This window comes from Pristiophorus japonicus, chromosome 2, assembly GCF_044704955.1.
Source record: "Pristiophorus japonicus isolate sPriJap1 chromosome 2, sPriJap1.hap1, whole genome shotgun sequence".
Taxonomy (NCBI): Eukaryota; Metazoa; Chordata; class Chondrichthyes; family Pristiophoridae; genus Pristiophorus; species Pristiophorus japonicus.
The window spans coordinates 17,693,119-17,712,258 of record NC_091978.1 but is presented as its reverse complement, the minus strand read 5'-3'; the positions used below and the strand labels follow the sequence as shown (position 1 = coordinate 17,712,258).

The window sequence follows — 19,140 nt, the reverse complement described above, 5'->3', positions numbered from 1 at the left end:
GACTCAGAGTGCTGCTGACTGCGCCAACTGCTGACACCCTGGAGAGTGCTGGGATAAATCAAGAGGAAAAGAATTAACTGAAATGGGAGCTTTTATACAAGCATTTAATGTGTTTCTACACCAGCAGTCTACTACGCAATTTCAATGAAGTTGGTATTTTGATGGCGCGCGTTGTTACCTCAATAAGTGAATTCAGCGATTTTCAATAATGTGAACAGTCACGGTATGAATATCAAGATTTAAAAAAATTAATTGTCACCACTTCACTGACTGCGCATTCATCTGGCCATGAACAGCGGTTCCTTGAAGGCAATGTAAAAGTATGAAGATATTTCATTCAATGTCTATAAGCCTTTTCTCAAAGGTACCATTTTCTGCTTGAGATCTGTTGAAACCATCAAAATGAATTAGCCTGTTCTGGAGCTGATTGAAAAGTGGAAATGTTAACAATAAACCCACTGCGGAAATTTTTTTTTAGCCAAGAATGAAGTGATCACTTCTGACAGGAACAGTGTACTTTCATTTCATTACGGATTGCGGCACTGACAGATAACTGATTCAGGGTGGGAGAAACTCTTGCAGCTTTTGAACAAGTACTGTTTGATGGAAAGCACAGTGTTTCTTTTTCTCCAAAAAAGCATCTTTCACAAATGATGAGGTGCTTTGAGTTTAAAAAGGTATTAATGTTAAAAATTCAGACTTCACCCAGTGCTCATTATTTGACTTTTGTAGTAACAGGATAGTTTCCAACATCAGACCCCACTCCCCTCTGAACTGAAATTTATAATCTGATGTATGGAACGTGGCAGGAATAATGATTACTCTTCTTTCAAGTTAAGATGCACAAGATGCCCACTGCAACCTCTCCCGATCACTCTGAGCATACCATATTGTTTTTAGGCTAAGCTACAAAAAACAACTTTATTTTAAGAAGTAAATTTATACCGAAGCAAGAAAAGTCAGCAACGTCTAGTCAATCACTCAGATTTTACCGGTGTTTAAAACTAATTTCTGAGAGCCAAAATAACAGCACTTGGAATTATTTTCATAGAATCAAAGAGTTATAGAAATTTACAGCACAGAAGGAGGCGATTTGGACCATCGTGTCTGTGCTGGCCGTAAAAGTGCTATCCAGCTATTTCACTTAAAACTGGATGACGGTAACACGGATGCTTAACTCTGTGGATACTTGCTTCTCTTCTTCAACTAAGTATTTGAAACAAGTAAGCTAAAGCTACTGCCTAAAGCCTGCCATATTTCAGTGGCAGGAGATGTTTGAATTCCAGATTAGTAAGGCACGAACACCCATCATTTTCTCGTTAACATGGAACGCAAACATCTCCTGAGTGATGTGCATCATCCTCCCCTTACCCAGGAGTTATTAATTCTGATGCATTATTCATCCAGTTAGATTTTTGTAATGCAAAAACCTCTTTTTGATGGCTTAGCTTTTAGAAATAAAAACTACACCTATGAACGTGTCTTATTTCACATCTGTGTGTCTGGAACCTATAAGTATAATTCTCATCGCACTTCAATGATTCAAAGGATCTACAACTTGGTTAGCAAGGTGTTACCCCTGGCTCAGTTTATAGCATGCTCACCTATCAAAATAATTATTATATATTTGCTCTAGCCAGACTCTCAAAAGGACATCTTTTCAGAAACAGTGGTCACAGCTTCCAATTTTAAAAATCTCAGCATGCTGGACTCGTTACAATAGATAGAAATATCTTCTAACAAGGCGCAAAGAAGGTTCACAAGGTTGATTCCTGAGATAAAGGGGTTGCCGTAAATGAGAGGTGATCTTATTGAAAGATTATGAGGGGGCTTGACAAGTTGGATGCAGAGAGAATGTCCCCACTGATGGGGGAGACTACAACTAGAGGGCATGATCTTAGAATAAGGGGCCGCCCATTTAGAACTGAGATGAGGAGAAAATGTTTCTCTCAAGAGGGTTATGAATCTGTGGAATTCACTGCCTCAGAGAGCAGTGGAAGCTGGGACATTAAATAAATTTAAGAAAGAGATAGACAGTTTCTTAAATGATAAGGGGATAAGGGATTATGGGGACCGGGTGGGGAAGTGGAGCTGAGTCCATGATCAGATCAGCCATGATCTTATTGAATGGTGGAGCAGGCTCGAGGGGCCACATGGCCTACTCCTGCTCCTATTTCTTATGTTCTTACATTCTTATGAAAAAAGGTTGAGCAAGTTTGCCTATACTCATTGGAGTTTAGAAGAATGAGAGGTGATCTTATTGAAATGCATAAGATTCTGACGGGGCTTGACAGAGTAGATGCTGAGAGGATGTTTCCCCTCATGGGGCAATCTGGAACTAGGGGCCACAGTTTCAGAATAAGGGGTCGCCCATTTAAAATGGAAATGAGGAGGAATTTCTTCTCTGAGGATCGTGAGTCTGTGGAATTCTCTACCCCAAAGAGTTGTGGATGCTGGGTCATTTGAATATATTTAAGGTGGAGATAGACAGATTTCTGAATGATAAGGGAGTCAAGGGGAATAGGGAGCAGGCAGGGAAGTGGAGTTGAGGCCAAGATTAGATCAGCCATGATCTTATTGAATGGCGGAGCAGGCTCGAGAGGCCGTATGGCTACTCCTGCTCCTATTTCTTATTTTCTGACATTCTTATGTAAAGCTTTTGCTTATGTCTGTCACAAGTAGGCTACAAGTTACTAAGAACATAAGAACATAAGAATCAGGAGTAGGCCATAGGGCCCTTCGAGCCTGCTCCGCCATTCAATGAGATCATGGCTGATCATCGACTTCAATTCCCCTTTCCCGCCTGATCCTCATATCCCTTGATTCCCCTAGACTCCAAAAGTCTATCTATCTCAGCCTAGAGACTGAGCATTCACAGCTCTCTGGGCAGAGATTTACAAAGATTCACAACCCTCTGAATGAAGAAATACCTCCTCATCTCTGTCTTAAATGGCCGACCCCCTCATCCTGAGTGTGCCCCCTAGTTCTAAACTCTCTAGCCATGGGAAACAACCTCTCAGCAGCTACCCTGTCAGTCCCCTCAGCAATGTTATGGCATGCCTGCTTAGCAGCCTTGTAGCCAGTTTAACAGAGGCATTAATCTGTCTAAAATTTGATAAAGTAAATAAAGAGAAACTGTTTCCACTGACAGGATGGTTGGTATCCAGAGGACACAGGTTTAAGGTAATTGGCAAAAGAACCAGAGCTGAGATGAGGAGTGAGTTGTTCTGATCGGGAATGCACTGCCTGAAAGAATGGTGGAAGCTGATTCAGTAGTAGCTTTCAAAAGGGAATTGGATAAATACTTAAGGGGGAAAAAAATTGCAGGTCTGTGGGGAAAGGGCAAGGGGTCTAAGACTAATTAGACAGCTCTTTCAAAGAACCGGCACAGGCATGATGGGCTGAATGACCTCCTTCTGTGCTGTATGATTCTATGGTTTGAAGTAGCGGAGCACATTAAGCACTTACGTGATAATATTTCCAAGGTCGGCACCCCATCCACCACCTTAAGCATTCACTCCCTGCATCACCGGCGCTCCGTGGCTGCAGTGTGTACTCGCCAAGGCTTCTTTGACAGCACCTCCCAAACCCTGATCTCTACCACCTGGAAGGACAAGGGCAGCAGGTGTATGGGAACACCACCACCTGCAAGTTCCTCTCCGTGTCACACACCATCCTGACTTGGAAATATATAGACCGTTCCTTCATCATCAATGGGTCTAAATCCTGGAACTCCCTCCCTGACAGCACTGTGGAAGTACCTTCACCACATGGAAGAGAGATATTTATTTGGTGTCTGACCCACTGTACCACAATCTGAAAGTGCTGAAGCCACACAACTGGTCATCAATCAGAAAAGGAATGAAAAAAGACATGTTAGTATTTCAGTCTGAGATACTTCATCAGAGTTCTGACAAAAAGTTCCTCAATCTGAGGCATAAACCTGTCTTTCTCTTTTTATGGCTGTGTATTTCCAGAACTTTCCATTTCATTTCAGCATTTGCAGTTTTTCCTTTTGACTTCGATTTTTTGATTGTGAATTGGAGTGGAAACGACAAAATAATCCCGTCAAACAGTACCGACACCCTCCAACTGAATGAGCAGAAAAAAGCAGAATGATTATGTATTTTTCAACTAGTCAGCTACAGTTTGGGAATTCATCATTTGGGTTTTTTATTCGTTCATGGATGTGGGCATCACCGGCCAGGCCGGCATTTTTTTTTTTTTTTTTAAATTCGTAGCCAATCGTTCCAATTCTTTGTCAAATCACAAACGCCAGAGGTCACCTTGCACACGCCAAGGATCACTCTGCGCCAATGCTCTTAGCCAAAAGGCCTAGAGCCACTGCACCGTTCCTGGAAGTACTGCAATACCAGGTTCGTGCCATGGAGGTGGATGGGTCAGGTCCCCCACACACCTCCGTGGAGGTGGATGGGTCAAGCCACCCCACCCACCTCCTGTTTCCAAAAAAGCAAGCATATACCTTCCTGATCCAGGGAGAACCACCCGGAGGTCATGGTGGCTACTCCCCTGTCAGGTCAGTTACGCATGATCTTAGCCAAAAGGCCGAGAACAGGCTGGCATTTATTGCCCATCCCTAATTGCCCTTGAGAAGGTGGTGATGAGCCGCCGCCTTGAACTGCTGCAGTCCGTGTGGTCAAGGTGCTCCCACAGTGCTGTTAGGGAGGGAGTTCCAGGATTTTGACCCAGCGACAATGAAGGAACGGCGATATATTTCCAAGTCAGGATGGTGTGTGACTTGGAGGGGAACATGGAGGTGGTGGTGTTCCCATGCGTCTGCTGCCCTCGACCCTCTTCGTGATAGTGGTCGTGGGTTTGGGAGTTGCTGCTGATGTAAAGCCCCATTAAAATTTGCATTTTAAATAACACACATAGCCAGCCCAAAAATGTATTTGACGTGTTCTTGGGATGTGACCATGTTGGAAGGCAGTAATTGTAGTTATACAGCACCTTTTACAACCTCAGGACATCGCAAAGCAATTTACAGACAATGAGTATCTTTGAAAGTGTAGTCACTGTTGTAAATAAGAACTCTTGACCTCTGGTTTGCTCATGCAGCACCACAATCACTAGCCTAGCATATCCCTTTCTTGCCATCTCATGTCACACCAGTGGTGGAAATTAAATGTCAACTTGACTCCAATTATTCTTTTGATGGTGACAGATTGGTGGTCCTAACTTCAAATGAGATGAGGTTACAAATCAGCGGTGAAAGTATCGGAGAGAATGTAAAATCCAGGGATATTTAACAAAGCACATATCTATCAGGGACCAGCCGTATGCCTGACAAATTCTTTGCCTTGGGAAGATTAAAGGAGCGTATAAATTGCTAAAGTAATTCTGAGGCTATAACTATGAGGACTGAAAAAGCTGTTTTATTTTCCAGAAAAGAGCCGACCGAGAGGTGACTTAATATGAAGGGGTTTAATTGTGGAGGGGACCAAAACTAGGGGCCATGAATATAAGATGGTCAGCAATAAAGAATTCAGGAGAATCCTATTTACCCAGAGAGTGGTTAGAATGTGGAATTTACTACCATAGGGAGTAGTTGAGGTGACTAGCATAGATGCATTTAAAGGGAAGCCTGATAAACACATGAGGAAGAAAGGAATAGAAGGATATGCTGTTAAGGTTTTTTTTTCCACAGTGCAGTATTTTTTATTAGGCAACATTCAGTGGATACATTCTGTGCCGTTACAGGACAGATCAAAACAAACACATTTTCCCGCGAGTGCCATCCTTGCTCGGTCTGGTCACCTTGTTTTTATGAACAGTCCCAGGTTTGCACCAGTGTGGACGCTGGATTGCTGTAGGCAAGGCCGTTTGTGTTATTCACTGCTGCAGCCCGCGCAGTCAATGCGGAGGGGGCTGCTCCAGCCCATCGCCCCCGCCCCACTTGAGGCAAGGCCGCTCCAAGTTCACATCATCGCAGGTAATAATCGATGACTGCAGAAAAGGCAGCAAAGCCACCACATCCAATCACTCATGCCTTCCGACCAGCTCGAAATCCGAGCATGCCTCCCATCACATAGTTCTTCCAGTCCGACTTCACAATGCACTCGGTGCAAGAGAACATAGCCTTTTTCTTATTCATTCACGGGAGGTGGGCGTCACTGGTCAGACCAATATTTAGTGCCCATCCCCAATTGCCCTTGAATACAACTGAATGGCATGATCAGAGTCAACCACATTGCTGTGGGCCTGGAGTCACAAATAGGCCAGACTGGGTAAGGACGGCAGATTTTCTTCCCTGAAGTTGGGTTTTTAACGACAATCCAATAGTTTCATGGTCACCATGACTGATACTAGCTTTTTTTTTTCTTAAATTGCAGGTTTAACTGAATTTAAATTCCCCAGTTGCAGCAGTGGGAATTGAACTTATATCTCCAGATCATTAGTCCAGGCCTCTGGATTACTAGTCCAATACTTAACCACTCTGCTACCATAGACCTGGAGATAATGTAGGTTGGGAGGAGGCTTGTGTGGAGTGTAACGCCAGCATGGGCCAGTTGGGCCGAATATATGATTCAATGAATGTAAGAATTTTCAGAAACATGGAAGGTTGTCAGGCCCCAACCTCACCTGTCTTTTTTCCATAGGTCAATAACATCTAACCATATGGTACATCCGTCAGTCAGCACCTTAAACAGACGGCAGTTTAAATCGTCTCTCGCCTTGCTTGCATTTTATTAAAAAAATAAGCAAGCCTTGTTCACTGGATTGGAGATTGTCAATATCAACCATTCATATCTGTTAGAAGGCAGTTTGAATGCTGCCACAACAGGTCAGATCAGTTGAAAGATAGGACTGGAAGCTGCAAAACCAATCAGAGGTGTTGAAGGGCACAATTAAATTGTTAGAACCAACCTCTCAGACATTATTTTCTCCTGTTGCGCATAGAAGTGAGGCAGGAAAGTTTTAAGATTTGCTGATGGTTTCTCAAAGTAAAAGATGAGCTTGTCACATCTCACAAATAAGTTGATAAAATGCAGCATTTAAAAGGGGCTTTCAGGGGCATACCCATGTAATGTATGCCTCATGGGTTCTTTGCTTAAGAATTCATCGCAACATATTGCTATTAAGAACTAGTTGCTTTATTAACAAAGGTTTAACAATCACACTACACATTACCAGTTCATCCACCAGGCTCGCAACAGCATACCTCATCGTGGATGACCTAGACCCAACTGGCTGGGGTTTTATTGAGTCTTGTGAACATCACGTGACTGGTTAAGCCACTCACAATGCAACAGCTCTACAACTCACAGGTGCATACATAACAACCCATAATTCAAGATGGTTGCAGCTTTGGGATGAAAGGATCGGATTCTCTGGTGTAAATTCATTAATTAACTTTGTCTGAGCATTCAAGCACAAGCAGAGTTTTCTTTTCAATTCATTCTCGAGATCACTAGCAAGACCAACAATTATTACCCAATCCTTGTTACACTGCCTCACTGTCTTGCCAGACCACTTTAGCGGGGGCAGTTAGGACTCAACCATATTGGGTGTGGGACGGGAGTCAAAGATAGACCAGACCGGGTATGGATGGCAGCTTTCCTTCCCTAAAGGACATCAGATAACACAGTTGGGATTTTAACAACAGTCAGGCAGGTTCATGGTCACTTTTACTGAACAGTTTTTTGACATTTCCAGATTAAAAAAAAATCTGAATTCAAATGGTGATATTTGACCTCAAGTTCAACTGGATTATTCATGTATGCCTCTGGATTATGAATCCAGCAACATAACCACAACATTACTGTACCCTTGATGTTTGTGATGATTTAAAGATAAATAAGAAAGAAAGAAATTGCATTTATATAGCGTCTTTCATGACCTTGGGACATCCCAAAGCGCTTTCCAGCCAGTGAAGCACTTTTTGAAGTATAGTCACTGTCGTAATGTAGGAAACGCGGCTGCTAATTTGTGCACAGTAAGGTCTCAAACAGCAGTGTGATAAGGCCCAGATAATCTGTTTTAGTGATGGTGATTAAGGGATAAATATTGGCCAGGATATCAGGGAGGACTCTCTTGCTCTTCTTTGAAATAGTGCCATGGGATAATTTACGTCCACCTGAGAGGGCAGACGGGGCCTTGGTTTAACATCTTATTTGTAAGACGGCACCTCCGACAGTGCAGCACTCCCTCAGCACTGCACTGGGAGTGTCAATCCATATTTTTGTGCTCAAGTCTCTCGAGTGGAACTTGAACCCACAACCTTCTGACTCAGAAACATGAGTGCTACCCACTGAGCCACGGCTGACAGAGAAGTAAGGTTGGAGTCAACGTTCCCACTAAGCTGTGCGGCCGCGCAGCTCTCTGCCGATCCCGCGCAGCGCAGGACCGACATTTTCAATGGTCCAAAAAATTGCGGTCGGAGGCTTCCCGTGGGCAGATACCTCCGAGTGAGATTTATTTTACGAAAGTACCTGGTGGTCCCAGAGGAACGTATATTTACGGTCCGAGGCTCAGATGCGCAGCCCAGCGCAGAGGCCCACTTATCCCAGCAACGTAAGCGCAACCTGGGATCCCATCATCATAGGCAGTCCCTCGGAATCGAGGAAGACTTGCTTCCACTCCTGAAGTGAGTCCTTAGGTGGCTGAACAGTCCAATACGAGAGCCACAGACTCTGTCACAGGTGGGACAGATAGTCGTTGAGGGGAAGGAGTGGGTGGGACTGGTTTGCCGCACGCTCTTTCTGCTCTCTGCGCTTGATTTCTGCATACTCTCGGCAATGAGACTCTGGGATCAAGTGGGCCTGGACCACCAATAAACGTGAAGTATTCTCATTGATAATAATGGTGAGTTCCGTTTGTACGAGCTCCCATTACTATCAATGAGAATAGCCCTCCAAAGCACAGAAACACAACACAATAAATTTTTAAAAAAACCTCACATATTTAAAATAAATTGAAATTAAATGAATTAAGAAAAAATTTATTTTTTTAAAAATGTTTCAAAAATAATTTAATAGGGTTAAAAATAAACTTTCTATAATGGGCAGAGTTTTTAATATAAAAATTTGTGATAAAATTAAATTTTTCTCTCTTTTAAAGCTCTTACACTGGTAAAAGCAGGCCTTATGCCTGACCAGGCATGAATTTGAAGGATACTTGCTGGGCAAGAGCTGGGCAAATAGTCCAAATCTTCACCCAAGAAGGTCCTTCTCCCAGGGATGTGTTGGATCTGTCAAAAGAAATTTTGATAGTTCGCAAGTGTCGGTTTCAGGCGCTCACGCTTTGCGGGACCTCTTTGGGCACGTGTGCGCATCGTAAGCACCTGGAGAGGCCGCAATTTATCAGGGTCAATGTCATGTTTCGCGTGCGCTGAACTGCGAATGGGCTGCGCAGCCCCTTAAAGGGGCCGTACACCCAATAAAAAAATTACGGGTAACATAAGAACATAAGAAATAGGAGCAGGAGTAGGCCATTTGGCCCCTTGAGCCTGCTCTGCCATTTAATAAGATCATGGCTGATCTGATCATGGACTCAGCTCCACTTCCCTGCCCGCTCCCCATAACCCTTTACTCCCTTAGCGCTCAAAAATCTGTCTATCTTTGCCTTAAATATATTCAATGACCCAACCTCCACAGCTCTCTGGGACAGAGAATTCCAAGTTTTAAGTGGGTGGCCCCTTATTCTAAGACTATGTCCCCTCGTTTTAGTTTCCCTTATGATTGGAAATATTGTCTCTGCATCCACCTTGTCGAGCCCACTCATTATCTTATGTTTCAATAAGATCATCTCTCATTCTTCTGAACTCCAATGTGTATAGGCCCAACCTACTCAACCTATCCTCAATCTGGTTGGAGTGGTGACAGGTTTCAGCTGAGGTTTTAAAAATAAATTCCACACTACATTTTATTGAGGATTTGACCTCAGAGTACTGTTGTAATGTGTGACAAGGATTGTGGGCGGGAGGAGGTTACAGAGATAAGTCGGGACATTGGTTTGAAGGAAAGACTATGGGTGAGCTGCAACAGCTTTGAAAGCTGGTTTGAGTTTGTTTACATAATCGTGTTGGGAACCTCTTTGTTACCGTGGCAATGACCGATGGGATAACCAGCAACCATCTATATTAGAACAGTCAGTGTCCATAGGGAAATATGAGAAGTGACAATTCATAATCATTAAGAACATAATAAGGCTGCAAACTCCAGACTGCAGGCAATAAGGTAACTTCAGCCCACAACACACATCCCAGTTTCCTAAACCTGCTCCTCTTGATTATTATTTTAGAGACGATGTTTTTTTAAAAAAACATTGTGGTGTATAGTACAAGAAAATAAAACCTTTTTGATGAAAGCGAAAGAGGTTGGAAGTTGCTGCTGTGACATAGATGGAGAAATGCATAGTGTATTCCCATGACATTCCCCTGTTAGCCGTTTTAAGGGAAGCAGTTTGTTATAAATGGGTTCAGGCAGGGATATATCATACGACTGCAATAATATTATCGACAGCAATTTCTGGACTCAACTTGTTCAAAACAGAAAGCGTTTGAAAGTTGAACATTTAGCCCCTTGAGCTGCCATTAAATGAGATTGTGGCTGATCTGCGACCTAACTCCTATACCCACTTTGGCCCATATCCCTTATTACCTTTGGTTAAAAGAAATCTATCAATCTCAGATTTAAAACTAACAAGTGACCTAGCATCTGTCATGTATGTGTGCTTGGGGTTACTAGCCACTAGGTGGCCCGACTGTCAGAGGTCATTGGGCTGTACGCACGTGTGTGCAGCCCAGGTATAAAAGGCAAGCCATCATGTAATGTAATCACTTTGGGTCATAATAAAGCAGAGACAGGTTTGTACCTGTGTGAGTTTAGAGTATTCAGTACATCAATTTATTATATACATAACATTTTGCGACGAAGTAACTTAAGAACCTTCGCATGCAAAAATGAGCACAATTGCAATTCTGGAGAGATTCATGGAGGGAGCGGACTGGACAGATTTTGTAGCTCGCCTGGACCAGTACTTCGTTGCAAACAAAATGGAGAAACCCATTGACGCAGTTAGGCACAGTTTGCGGTCCGAAAATCTATGGACTCATAAAAAATCTTCTCTCGCCTGCAAGTCCAACGAACAAGGTCTATGAGAAATTGTGTGCTCTGGTACATGACCATCTCAAACCAGAAGAAGGCATCATCATCTCACGATATCGATTCTACAAGCATGTTAGTTCTGAGGGCCAGGATGTTTCAGAATTCGTTGCTGACGTCTAGCTAGACCATGTAAGTTCGAAAACGAGTTGCGAGACATGCTGCGGGACTTGTTTGTAATCGTCATCAACCATGAGGTGATCCTGCATAAGCTATTGGTGGTGGAAATGTTGGACTTGAGCAAGGCCATCACGATTGCCCAGGCATGCATGACGACGGACAAACACTTAAAGCAGATATCATCAGAAAATCGGAACTCAGCAAATACTGTAAACAAGATTGTCTCGTCATTTGTCAGAGCTGCATATGGCAGGGCCTACTCAACTGCGTATGCGAAACCTGTGGCTGCTCAAAGTCCGCTAACGGAAATGAATCCGATTTCACCGTGTTGGCGTTGTGGGGGCAATCATCGGCCTCATCAGTGTCGGTTTTAACTGTACATTTGTAAAGGCTGTTTGAGACGGGGGCATCTCCAGCGCATGTGTCCGCAACTGAGCAAGCGTGCTGCGACACACCACGTGGAGGATGATGACCAGTATAGCGCGGATCCGGCTATGCAATCCGAGATGCCAGAGGAGGAAGTGTATGGACTGTATTCGTTCCTAACAAAGAACCAACTGATAATGATTAATGTGAAATTTAACGGTGTGCCGGTACCAATGGAATTGGACACGGGTGCGAGTCAATCAATAATGAGAGAACATTCGATAAGCTGTGAGATACTAAAGCTGTAAGGCCTAAATTGAGTCCAGTCAATGCCAAGTTGAGTACGTACACTAAAGAACTCATAACGGTGATTGGCAGTACAGTAGTCAAGGTGCCGTATGATGGTGCGGTTCATGATTTACCGTTATGGATTGTTCCAGGCAATGGGCCAACGCTGTTCGGCAGGAATTGGCTAGAAAAAATCAAATGGAATTGGAACGATTGTTGTCGGAGGATGATACTCCATATGTTCAAGTGCTGAGCAAGTTCCCTATGCTGTTTGAACCAGGCATCAGCAATTTCACGGGAGCCAAGGTGCAGATCCACGTGGACTCAGATGCAAGACCCATCCATCATAAAGCTCGGGCGGTTCCGTAAATGATGAGGGAGAATGTCGAAATCGAACTGGACAGACTCCAGCGTGAAGGGTCGAATTTAACAAATGGGCCAGCCCCATTGTTCCATTGTTGAAAAGTGATGGCACTGTCAGGATTTGTGGAGACTACAAGGTTATGATCGACTGAGTTTCGAAACAGGATCAATACCTGTTACCGAAGGCTGATGACCTGTTTGCAAAGCTAGCTCGGGGGAAGTCATTCATTAAACTGGATCTGACGTCGGCCTACATGACACAGGAGCTTGTCGAGACGTCGAAGAAACTTATGTGCATCAACACTCATAAAGGACTGTTTATCTACAACAGGTATCCTTTCGGAATTCGCTCGGCTGCAGCCATATTTCAGAGGAACATGGAGAGTCTACTGAAGTCCGTCCCTAGAACTGTTGTGTTCCAAGATGACATCCTGGTCACAGGTCGTGACACCGATGAACATCTGAACAACCTGGAAGAGGTTCTACATCGTCTGGACAAAGTGGGACTCAGACTGAAACATTCGAAGTGCGTCTTCATGGCACCGGAAGTCGAATTCCTGGGGAGGAAAATTGCTGCTGACGGCATCAGGCCTACGGACTCAAAAACCAAGGCCATCAAAAATGCACCCAAGCCTCAGAATGTGGCGGAGCTGCATTCGTTCCTTGGTCTACTCAACTACTTTGGTAATTTCCTGCCTAGATTGAGCACTTCATTAGAGCCACTGCACATGCTGCAAAGAAAAGGCGACAACTGGGTTTGGGCTGCGTCTCAAGATAGAGCTTTTAAGAAAGCTACTAATCTGCTTTGCTTTAACAAGCTGTTTGGTACATTATGATCCATGCAAGTGTCTAGTATTGGCCTGTAATACTTCGTCATATGGAGTTGGTTGCGTGCTCCAATAAGCTAATGAGTCGGGCAAACTCCAACCTGTTGCGTATGCTTCTAAAAGTTTGTCAAAGGCAGAAAGAGCCTACAGCATGGTAGAAAAAGAAGCATTAGCTTGTGTGTATGGGGTTAAGCAGATGCATTAGTACCTGTTTGGTATTTGGTTTGAACTGGAAACAGATCACAAGCCATTCATTTCATTGTTTTCGGAAAACAAAGGTGTCATGTATTCAACTATCATTGTAACCCATGTATAAACTGACCTAAGTTGTACACCTTGAGAACATTGACCACAAGCTCAGTAAGTTGATCGGGGAACACTTTAAACCGGCGAGCAGCATGCACATGGCAAGACACCGGTTTTACACGCACTTGCAGCAAGAAGAGCAAAACGTTCCTGACTTCATGGCAGATCTCTGGCGACTGGCGAGCCTATGTAAGTTCACAGATGCATGCAGAGCGGAGATGCTGCGAGACTTTTTTATTGAGGGCATCGGGCACGCTGGGGTTTTCAGGAAACTGATTGAGACCAAAGACTTGACCTTGGAAGCGGCGGCTCTGATAGCCCAGACATTTATCTCAGGGGAGGAAGAGGCCAGAATGATGTATGACAAAAATCTTGGCTCAAATGCGGCAAACGACCAGGGAGTCAACATTGTTAACGCGGCACACAGTTCTCTAGGCAGACAAGGGCAATCGGACATGCCCCAGCATGTAGTTGAACCCAAAGGGGGAAATCAACAGAGACAATGGCTAGCTGAACGGCGATTCATGCCATCGCAATGGACAATGCGGCCAGTAATGAGGCCATCAACACCTGTTAATGATGCGCTTAAGGACAGTTACAGAGACAGTCAGAGACGATCGACTGGTAATGGACCTTTTGTTTCCAACAACGGGGCCTCCAGCTCATGCTGGAGGTGTGGAGGCAGACACGCAGCCAGAGCTTGTAGGTATCAGCAATATACCTGCAGAAACTGCAATGTCAGTGGTCACTTGGTGCGTATGTGCAGGAAACCTGCAGCCAGGTTGATGTACGAGGAGGACAGGCCCGATGTAAGCCCTACGAGGCCAAATGAATACTGAGGGAAATCGCTGGAAACTGAAGTTCAGCGAGTTCATGTGGAGCACATATACAGTTCATATACCAGGACGCCACCGATAATGATGAAAGTGGTCCTCAATGGCATCTCAGTATTAATGGAGCTAGACATGGGGGCCAGCCAGTCCCTAATGAGCATCAAACAGTTCGAAAGGTTGTGGGTGTCCAAGGCCAGGAGGCCAAAATTATTGCCGATTGACGCACATCTACGGACATATACAAAGGAGGTCATTCCGGTGCTAGGCAGTGCCACGGTAGTCGTGACCCACAAAGATTCGGAGAACAGGTTGCCACTCTGGATTGTCCCGGGGGACGGTCCCGCACTACTGGGGAGGAGTTGGCTTGCTGTCATGAACTGGAAATGGGGCGATGTCAATGCAATTTCTTCTGTGGAGCGAGTATCATGCTCACAGGTCCTGGACAAATTTGACTCATTATTTCAACCCAGAATCGGCACTTTCATGGGGGCCAAGGTAGTGATTCACATAAACCCGGACGCCAGGGCAGTACACCACAAGGCCAGAGCGGTGCCGTACGTGATGCGGGAAAAGGTAGAATGTGAATTGGACCGCCTGTTGAGGGAAGGCATCATCTCGCCAGTTGAATTCAGTGACTGGGCGAGCCCGATTGTGCCGGTGCTCAAGGCGGATGGGTCTGTCAGGATATGTAGTGATTACAAGGCCACCATCAATCGGGAGTCACTCCAAGGTCAGTACCCGCTACCGAGAGTGGAGGACCTCTTTGCGACGCTATCCGGTGGCAAACTTTTTAAAAATTGGACCTGACCTCAGCTTACATGACCCAGGAGCTGGCGAGTGAGTCGAAGAAGCTGACCACCATCACGACACACAAGGGGTTGTTTGAGTACAACAGATGTCCGTTCGGGATTCGCTCGGCCGCCGCGATCTTTCAGCGAAATATGGAAAGCCTCCTCAAGTCGATTCCAGGGATGGTGGTTTTTCAGGACGACATCCTTATCACGGGTTGCGATACTGAAGAACACCTCCACAACCTGGAGGAGATGCTACGCAGACTGGACCGGGTAGGGCTGCGACTGAAAAAGGCGAAGTGCGTCTTCCTAGCTCCAGAGATCGAATTCCTGGGGATGAGGGTAGCAGCAGACGGGATCAGTCCAAGACGGAAGCGATCCAGAGAGCACCCAGACCCCGTAACACGACGGAGCTGCGTTTGTTCCTGGGGCTCCTGAACTATTTTGGTAACTTTCTTCTCAAATTGAGCACGCTGCTAGAGCCGCTACATGTGCTCCTACGTAAAGGTCACGAATGAGTCTGGGGGGACAGCCAGGAAAGGTCTTTTAATAGAGCACGCAACTTGTTCTGCTCTAACAATCTGTTAACGTTATGACCCGTGTAAGAAACTTGTTCTAACGTGCGATGCATCGTCCTATGGGGTCAGGTGTGTGATGCAGCATGTGAATGCCAAGGGTCAGTTACAGCCAGTAGCTTATGCCTCCAGAAGTCTGTCCCAGGCAGAAAGGGGCTACGGGATGGTAGAAAAGGAAGTGCTAGCATGTGTATATGCAGTAAAAAAAATGCACCAATATCTGTTTGGCAGGAAATTTGAGCTGGAGACAGATCACAAACCCCTAACGTCCCTTTTGGCCGACAACAAAGCCATAAATGCAAATGCATCGGCTCGCATACAGAGGTGGGCACTTAAGTTAGCTGCCTATGACTACACAATTCGGCACAGACCGGGCACTGAAAACTGCGCCGATGCACTCAGCAGGCTCCCATTAGCCACCACCGAGAGGCAACTGAGCATGATGCTAAGATGGTGATGGCTGTTGAAGCTTTCGAAAGTGAAGGCTCACTTGTGACAGCCGTCAGATTAAAGTCTGGACAAATAAAGACCTGCTACTGCCTTTAGTTAAGAAATGTGTCCTGAATGGGGACTGGGCAGCCACGTACGGGGTATGCCCTGAGGAATTTAAACCGTTTGATAGGTGCAAGGATGAACTCTCGATTCAGGCCGATTGCCTACTGTGAGGAAACCGAGTAGTCATGCCCCAGATGGGCAGAGAGGTGTTGATCAGAGAACTTCACAATGAGCACCCGGGCATTGTCATGATGAAGGCAATTGCCAGGTCACATGTTTGGTGGCCAGGGATAGATGCAGACCTGGAACGCACCCAGGGAAGCCCCCCCTTAGCCCCTGGTCCTGGCCCACCAAGCCATGGTCACGCATCCATGTGGACTACGCAGATCCTTTCATGGGAAAAATGTTTTTGCTTGTAGTAGACACCTACTCCAAATGGATTGAGTGTGCCTTTTTAAATTCAAGCACATCCTCTGCTACGGGCAATGTTCGCTGCCCATGGTCTACCGGATGTCTTGGTCAGCGACAATGGCCCGTGGTTCACAAGCACTGAATTCCAGGACTTCATGGCAGGCAATGGAATCAACCATGTCAGAACAGCACCGTTCAAGCCGGCCTCAAACGGCCAGATGGAACGAGCAGTGCAGATAATCAAACGAGATGCTCAGAATCCAAGGGGGTTCCTTACAAAGCCGCTTATCACGCTTCCTGTTGGCCAATAGATCCCGACCACACTCGCTTACAGGGGGTCCACCCGCAGAACTGCTAATGAAAAGGATGCTCAAAACCAGGTTATCCCTTATACACCATACTATGAAAGAAATTGCTGAGAGCAGACATCATTCACAATGTGACTACCATGACAGGAATGCGAGGGCGCGATGGATTGATGTCAATGACCCTCTTTTTGTCCTTAATTACGCTGCAGGGCCCAAATGGCTTGCAGGCACTGTGATTGCCAAAGAGGGGAATAGGGTTTTGGTAGTTAAATTTAACAATGGACAAATCTGCCGCAAACACGTGGATTAAACTAAAAGGAGGTTCAGCAACCCCATAGAAGAAGCAGAGGAAGAACACGACGTAGAGTTTACTCCACCACAGGTGACCGAACACCGGAACCAAGCAGAGGAGAGCCCAGTCACTGTGGGCAGTCCGGACAGGCCTGAGGCACCACAAACAGCAGACACTCAGGCCAGCGCCCAACAACCGGAGCCCCAACTCAGGCGCTCTACAAGGGAGCGTAAACCACCAGAGAGACTTAACCTGTGATCCCAATAAGACTTTGAGGGGGAGGTGATATAATGTATTCAACTATCATTGTAACCCATGTATAAGTTGACCTAAGTTGTACACCTTGAGAACATTGACCACAAGGGGGTGAACTTGTGGGAGACACTCCTAACCTGGACTTTCAGGTATAAAAGGGGAAGCTCCACCCACCTTCATCACTCGAGGTCTTGGAAATAAAGTTAACTGGCCACAGAGTGACCTTCTCTCAAGTATGGGCCTCGTGTGCCTTTATACTGTATAGTAAGGACATATCAAAAGGAATCAATACCAATGCATTGTCCCACATGCAGGAGTGGGCGCTGACATTATTTGCCTACGATTATGTCATTCGCTATAGACCTGGCACCGAGAATTGTGCCGATGCACTGAGCCGTCTGCCGTTGCCCACACCAGAGGTGGAGATGCCACAACCTGCAGATCTACTGTTAGTTATGGATGCTTTTCAAAGTGAAGGAACCCCTGTCACGGCTCAACAAGTTGAGACCTGGACCAGCCAGGACCCGATATTATCAGTTGTGAAATGTTGTGTGCTTAGTGGTGATTGCTCTGCCATACCCAAGCAAATGGGTGATGAGACCAAACCTTACAACCGTCGCAAAGATGAACTATCCATTCAGTCAGATTGTTTACTGTGGGTAATTGTGTTGTTATGCCTAAGAAAGGCAGAGAGAAATTTGTACATGACCTACATAGCACTCATCCCGGTATTGTCATGTTGAAAGCCATTTCCAGGTCTCATGTATGGTGGCCTGGAATTGACTCTGATCTGGAATCATGTGCGCATCAGTGCAACACCTTCATGCAGCTAAGTAAAGCACCAGCGGAATCGCTGCTGAGTCTGTGGTCGTGGCCATCTAAACCATGGTCCAGGATCCACATCCACTTTGCAGGTCCCTTCCTGGGAAAGATATTTTTAGTTGTGGTGGATGCATATTCCAAGTGGATAGAGTGTATAATCATGTCATCCAGTACACGACAGCTACCATTGAGAACCTTTGTGTTATGTTTGCCTCTCATGATCTGCCTGACATCGTTGTAAGCGGTAATGGATCTTGCTTCACTAGTCTGGAGTTTAAAGTGTTCAAGAAACTCAATGGTATCAAACATGTGAGGTCAGCACCATTCAAACCCACATCTAATGGTCAAGCAGAGCGTGCTGTCCAAACCATCAAGCAGAGTTTGAAACGTGTAACTCAAGGTTCACTGCAGACTCGCTTGTCATGCATATTGCTTAGTTACAGGACATAACCCGACATGCTTACCGGGGTTACAGACCCCACATAGTTACCGGGGTCTCCCCTGCTGAACTACTGATGAAGAGAGGTCTCAAAACCAAGCTCTCTCTTGTCCACCTTGACTTGAACTATCGTGTTGAATACAGACGTCAAAGTCAGCAGTGGTATCATGATCGCCACGTGACATTTCTGTTAATGATCTTGTGTATGTCCTAAATTATGGTCAAGGTCTCAAGTGGATCGCTGGTACTGTTACGGCCAAGGAGGGTAACAGAGTGTTTATTGTCAAGCTCAAGAATGGGCAAACATGCAGAAAACATGTTGATCAGATAAAGCACATGGATGAACTGGACAGTCTGAACAAGTCACAATCAGTGACCAACCAACCTACCCTCAGTCATCAGAGAACTCCGAGAGCATCATGACTCCCCTCCACCCACCGTCCCTTCCCTCCCTCCCTCTAACATCACTTCCCTCCCCCCACCACCCTGTAAACTGGGAGAGGCAAAATAGCATTTATTTTGA

The 19,140-nt window shown here is 45.4% G+C and overlaps 1 protein-coding gene and 1 pseudogene across 3 annotated transcripts in view; one reads left to right on the top strand and one right to left on the bottom strand.

The window, feature by feature from the left end:
• The window catches only part of LOC139236054 (dedicator of cytokinesis protein 2-like), a 1,544,097-nt gene that overhangs the window by 179,094 nt on the left and 1,345,863 nt on the right, over positions 1-19,140 (top strand). The gene's annotated exons all lie outside the window — the stretch shown is intronic.
• On the bottom strand, positions 4,340-4,578 carry LOC139252430 (U2 spliceosomal RNA; annotated as a pseudogene).